A 7,280-nucleotide genomic window follows, 5' to 3' on the forward strand; every position below is an offset into this window, starting at 1 on the left:
ATGGGAGCTGTTAGATATCGCTCACCTTTTCTGCTTGACCAGGACCCTCTAGGGTACACCAGGGCCAGATGCCCAGTGGCAACTGCCATCCAGCCCCAAGTCTGCCTGGCCTGTCCAGGTCATGTCTGTCATGCCACATCTCTCAGATTCTAAGTCTTCCTGCTTCTTGTTCTTTTTATTTACTTTTTTTAAAATTTTGTTTTGGTAAGGAAACAGTAGAACACGGCAATAATGGAAGCCTTGGCAAAGAGGCCCTGGGTCCAGCCTCGTATCTCTCCTTTACCCAGCTTTCTGAATACTGAGATGTGTCAACCTGTTGAGATTTCAGTCCTTGGGACAGTATGTGTCAATATTGTCCAGGCACGGTGCCCATATATTTGGTCATACACCAGTGTAGATGTTGCTAGAGAGGTGTGTGTGTTGTGGGGGGAGGGGCAGGTACACATGATTAGCATTTAACTCAGTACACTTTGAGTAAAACAGATTACTCTCCATAATGTGGGTAGGTCTCACCCAATCAATTAAAAGCCTTAAGAATGAACATCAACTGCCCCAGAGAAAGGGAATTCTGCCTCCAGGTGGCCTTTGTATATATCCTATTGTGTGTGTGTGTGTGTGTGTATTCTGTTGGTTCTGTATCTCAGGAGAACCCAAACTAATACACTCTTGGTCATTGTTTTCTAGTCAGGGCCATGTCATTCCACCATCAGAACAGGGTTTTAAGTCCATCTAGATTTGGGAATTAGAAACCAGTTGATAGCCAACATATATGTATGTGTAAATGCTTGATTGACAAACATGTAATCAAAGTCTTGGTGCTATGGCCTCTGAGGTGCCCCAATGTCGCCCCTCTACCCATGTGGTCTCACTGTACCTGCACAGACCTGCTTGGATAAGGTCAGTCCTTAGGGTACTTGCATCTATGTGCCTTCACTTCTCTAATTTTAAGCTCCATGGGGCCTGGAGAACACTTGGCACATTGACAGGCATGTAATAGAAACACAAATAGAGTTAAAGGTCCTTGTATGGTGGTGCCAGACTGTGTCTCCCACTTTACAGCCACTGAATTTCTGCCTGGTACAATGTCTCAGGATTTTTGTGTCTAGACAAACCTTAAGTTCAGGGGTTTTTCCTGGAGATCCCAGAACAGAGTAGGTTTTCTCACAATATAATTCATTCTGAGACCTTTCTTCCCTGCTGGGAAATAATTAGAAATACATACATTGGTCTCTGCCCTCAGTTCCGAGCACAGTGCTCCTAAATCCCTTGAAACCTCCTAGGTGATAGGAGAGTTTTTTTTTCTAACAAAGGACCCTGGGTAGGCTCCTGGACAGTGGCTTGTCACCACAAAGACCAGCCATGATTAGCAGCCTGAAGCTTTCAGTCCCACCTCCAGACTCCTGAGAGGGAAGGGACTGGAAATGGAGTTAATGACTGATCATGCCTACATGAGAAAGTCTCCAGAAATTCCTGTAGTAGGGGTTCTGGGGGCTTATGGGCAGGTGAATGCATCTATGTGCCAGGAGGGTGACACACCCCAACTCCATGGGGACAGAAGCTCTTATATTCAGGACCTTCCCAGTCTCGCTTCCCATACCTCTTCACCTGGCTGTTCACCTGCATCCTGTACCACATACTTTATCACATGATAAACCAGTAAACGTGTTTTTCTGAGTACTGTGAGTTGTTCTAGCAAACAATGGAAACTGAGGGCTTATGGGAATCTAATTTGCAGCCAGTTGGTCAAAAGTTGTAGACAACATGGGGCCCTACTACTTCTGATTGGCATCTAAAGTGGCGGTGGTTTTAATTTGCATCTCTCTGATGATTAGTGATGTTGAGCATTTCTTCATATGTCTCTTGGCCACTTGTATGTCCTTTTTGGAGAGGTGTCTATTTAGGTCCTCTGCCCATTTTTTTTTAATTGGGTTCTTTGTCTTCCTTTTGTTGAGTTGTATGAGCACTCTATATATTTTGGAAATTAACCCCTTATCTGATGCATCATTGGCGATTATGGTCTCCCATATAGTGGGATCCCTTTCCCTTTTGATGGTTCTTTTGCTGTGCAGAAGCTTTTTAGTTTGATGTAGTCCTATGTGTTCATTGTTTCCTGTTTCTGTTGCCTTAGGTGTTGTATCAGTGAAAATTCTGCTGCATATAATGTCTGAGATTTTGTTGCCTACATTTTCTTCTAGAATTTTTATGGATTCACAAGTTACATTTGTGGGGGAAGAGATAAGCCATAAACTTACATGCATGTACGCATGACCAATGAATATGGACAACAAAGCTGGGGATGGGGTAGGGGGAAGGGGAGGAGGGTGTCAATGAGGGAAAAATGAGAAACATCTGTAACAAGAACAAATTAATAAATAAAAAATAAAAATAAATAAAGTGGCAGTGGTCTCATGAAACTAATCCTTTATCCTGTAAAGTCTGTGCCAACTCCAGTTAGTGTCAGAATGAATTGAACTATAGGACACTCTGCTGGTGGCACAGAAAATTGCTTGGTGGCATTTGGTGTCTAAAGGGTTGAGTGTGGCAGTTGTGTGAAAGTGATACAAACCCCCCTTGCCATTTACTGGGCTCACTTTGTGCACTTCTGATTCATTCTATAAGTCAGAGTGCTAGGAGAGGGGTCTCTATTTTCTGAGCACTGGTTGTGTTCCAGGTAATTTGCAGTCTTTTTTTTTTTTTTTTTTTTTATTGATTAATTTTTGTTACAAATGATTCTCCTTTTTTCCCCCAGTGGTTCCCCCCTCCCCCTTCCCTCCCTGCCCCTTCCCCCGATTGTTGTCCATGTCCACTGTTCATGCCTATATGCATATAAATTCTGTTGTTCATCCCTCTCTCAGCTCCCCACTCCTTAGGGGATTGTCCTCAAACTGTTATGTTCATTATATTCCAGAAATCAGTGAGATCATATGAAATTTGTCTTTCTCTGCTTGGCTTCGTTTCACTTAGGATGATACTTTCCAGGTCCCTCCATGTAGTCTCAAAGGATAAGAGATCTTTCTTTCTTACCGCTGCGTAGTACTCCATTGTGTATATGTACCACAGCTTTTTAATCCATTCGTCTACTGATGGGCACTTGGGCTGTTTCCAGATCTTAGCGATTGTAAATAGTGCTGCTACAAAGATGGGGGTACATATATTCTTTCTGATTGGTGTTTCAGGCTTCTTAGGGTATATTCCTAGAAGTGGGATCACTGGGTCAAATGGGAGTTCAATTTTTAATTTTTTGAGGTGACACCATATTGTTTTCCATAGTGGCTGCACCAGTCTGCATTCCCACCAACAGTGTACTAGAGTCCCCTTTTCTCCACACCCTCGCCAACACTTGTTGTTTGATGATTTGTTGATGGCGGCCATTCTAACCGGTGTGAGGTGATACCTCATTGTTGTTTTGATTTGCATCTCTCTGATGATTAGTGATGATGAACATTTCTTCATATGTCTCGTTTTCTGTCTTTTCACCTTCATACCTGCTGAGGATGGTAGGTAGCACTTAGTGAAAGCCCCTTTGAGTACTGGTTTGATAAAACAAAACAAAACAAAACAAAAAAACATATACAAATATATGTTATAGGCTGAATGTTGGTGTCCTTCAAAATTTTCATTAAATCCTAACCCTCAAGGTGATGGTATAAGGGCCTTTGGAAGGTAATCAGGTCATGTAGTCAGGCCCTCATGAATGGAGTTAGTGTCTTATAAAAAGGACCCCAGAAAGCACCCTCACCCTTTCCCCCAGTGAAGACACAGCAAGAATGTCCTAGACAGAGGCTCTCCTCACACCCTGACCATGTTGGGGCCTTAATCTTGAACTTCAGCATCCAGAACTGTAATAAATGTCTGTCGTTTGTAAGTCACACAGTCTGTGTTTTGTTATGGAAGACCAAATGGACTAAGTATATAAATATATGAATATATATATTTATATATGTTTCTCAGTTGGTGTATATGTACATCAATATCTTGATTTATATATAGTATTTTTATATATTCTCAGTATATATTTTATATATAAATTCTGTATATATACAAAAAATTTCTCCATGTAATATATATAGTTCTAATTCTATATATATAAAATTGTCTGCATATATATATATAACTCTCTCTAAATATACAAATTCTCTATATAATTCTCATTATATATACATTTTCTATATATGAGTTATATATAAATGTTATATAACTTATATATCAGATTAGATATAGATATGTATTACATATATCCTAGGTGAAGATAGAGATACCTACTCTCTGAATGGTTAAGTTGGATGGTAATGGACTGGCACCCAAACGCACAAGGCTTCCTGCTACTGCCTGAACAGCACCTGCCCTCTTTGTTGTGGGCAAAGCACAGAAGAAGGCAGGACATCTGACACCTGACACCTGACACCTGACACCTGAGCCCAGCTTAAGCAGGCCCTTAAAGAACCTGGAAGATGAGGGCCTTGAGTGAGCAAGGGCCTGAAGGACGCCTGTGAACATGAGATATGGAGTCTATTTTCCCAATAGATGCTGATCTGCCAGAGGGCAGTAAACTGCCCTTCACACAACCCAAAGCAGATCCCCATTATTGTATGTGCTAGAGGCGATCTATGACCCAAAATGAAGTAAGTGTACCAGCTTCACCTCCGAGTTAAGAAAAACACCAACACAGGACACTCAGTACATGGCTCAGCCCAAGACAAATCCAGATTTGGCCTAATCAAGATGAAACCAGAATGGTGGCAATACCACCACCCGGAGACAGCATGTGGACAAAGCCAACCCCTCTCCAGGGTCCACTCTAACCTCCCAACAACCTCCCAAGTGGCATCAGGATAATGAACCTGGGACAGTCTAATTCAGAGCCAGGACACTAGGACCCCCAAATCCATGAATGTCCCCAAGCACCCATCTGCCACCCACTGTGCTGCTCCATGTGATCCTGAAAGGGAGATGCTCCCAGGACTGGGAGGGGATGAACTGCCCCACCCCCCAACAGGTGGGTACTTTCAAGTAGCACTTTCCATGTGCAAAACTTATGGCAATTCTCTATCCCAAGCACTCTCAATCAACAAGGGCAATACCCCAACTACAGGGCAAAAACAGGTTCCAGGGTCTGAAAGCATCATAGTTACAGTGCTCCAAAGCCTCAACATATAGACACCTGGTGTATCTGTGGTATGAAAATTTCAGAAAAATAATGTCTAAAGGGGCTCCTCATGAGGCAATGATGAAATAAAGGCTGAGAAGCACAACTTATCCAAAGACTTCTTTACCCTATAAGGCTAAGCTGAAATATAACACTTCTCCATATGAAGTGAATTCCAAGGACCTAAGAGCCTACATGAGGCCATTTAGAACCAGGCCTCACAAAGACCTCCCAAGTCAGTTCTATTGGAGGAGGCAGGAATTTCCGTTCTAATAAGCTCTTGTATTACCTCAGGATGCATAACAAATGCCACAAACTGAGGGTTTAAACAGACATTTATTGTCTCCCAGTGCTAAAAGCTGGAAGCCCAGGATTCAGGTATGGGTAGGGCTGGTTCCCTGGAGACCTCTCTTTGTTATTTGGACATCTCTTTCCTCTCCGTGTCCTCACGTGGCAATTTCTGAGTGTGTCTGTGTCTTAATCTCCCCTTATAAGGAACCAGTCCTATTTGAGTAGGGCCCACTTTAGTGACCTCATTTCACCTTTATCACCTATTTAAAGGCCCCATTTCCAAATACAGCCCCATCCGAGGCCCTCAGGCTGGGGCTCCAACATAGAAATTTGAGAGAACATGGTTAATCATAACAGCTTTCAAAATGCTTTTCACACAACTAAAATTTTAAAACCTTCTCTGAAGGATGGGAAGACTATCACCTGCCAGGATGAGCAGGGCTTGACTGTGGGCAGAAGTTGTCACTTATTCATTCATCAGTGTTTATGTGGTACCCACCCCCCACATGGAATGCAGAGGAATAATTTATTGAAACAAAACTTAAATTAGCAGCACTCTGGGTGAGCCCACAATATTAGAGAGCGAGCGAGGGCAACCCCAACAGTGTGAGGCACCTCCTGGGGCCAGGCTGGAAGCCCCTTGGTCCCCTCTGGGAACTCTGTTAGGCGGCAATATTTATGGGGGGATGTGGGGGAGTGTTACTTGGTTAATCAGCTTCATGAGTGTTACAGCCCTCAAGAAGACAGAAATACCACTCCTACCTACCACAAGTAAACACTCACAAACTCTTTTACCTCTCATTTGTTCTCCTAAAAGCCCACCTCTGACCTAAAGAAACCTTTTTGTTCTTCCCATAAAAGCCTCCACTCCCTTTCTCCTATTAAGTTAGGTATTTAAGCCCTAAATTCTAACCATCCCTTTGAGTTACTGATCACTAAACCTTCCTGTGTGCATGCATGTTGAAAATGGAATAGAATGTTTTTTTATTTTGATAATCTACCTTTTGTTGGTTTAGTTCACACACCTCAGTCACTGAACATAGCAGGGTAGATGAAACGTTTTTCTTACGAAAGAGACAAGGGGAAACCTCATGAAAAATTTTTCTATGAGCCCCTCCACTTCCGAGAAATGTTCTGTTGGTGGGAAGGCCCACTTGCATCAGCAACCCAGACAAAGGCTCCTACAAACCTGTCTGTTCCCCAGGCACTGGGTGGCAGCAGCCTGCATCTGGCCAGAGCAGTGAGTGGGAAGGACCTTCCAAGAAAATTAAATAAATATATATATATTATTAATAAATTCATAATGTATTATTAATAAATAATATATAATTAATTTATAATAAAGGGTGGGACAAAAGTCGGTTTACAGTTGTTCATATAGAAAATAATACAATAATTAAAAAATAATAATACAATAATAAACTCTAGCCCAGGCCGGTTTTTCTCAGTGGTTAAAGCATCAACCCATGGATAGAAGGGTCGCAGGTTTGATTTCTGGTCAAGGGCATGTACCTAGGTTGCAGGTTCAATGCCCCACCCTGGTCGGGGTCATGCAAGAGGCAATTAATCAATGTCTCTCTCTCACATGGATGTTTCTGTCTCTCTCTTCCTCCCTCCCTTCCACTCTATCTAAAAATTAATGGAAAAATACTCTTGGGTAAATATTAACAAAAAAAAAAAAAGGAAATTCTACATTTTGCATACTCATATCTGTAAACCTACTTTGCCACGCTCTGTATAAATATGAAATCTATTATGAAGGATTGGTTCACATGATTATGGAGGCTGAGATGTCCCAAGATCTGCCATTAACAACTGAAGACCCAAGAGAGCCTGTGATTTT

This window comes from Molossus molossus, unplaced genomic scaffold, assembly GCF_014108415.1.
Source record: "Molossus molossus isolate mMolMol1 unplaced genomic scaffold, mMolMol1.p scaffold_m16_p_9, whole genome shotgun sequence".
In the NCBI taxonomy this organism is placed as follows: Eukaryota; Metazoa; Chordata; class Mammalia; order Chiroptera; family Molossidae; genus Molossus; species Molossus molossus.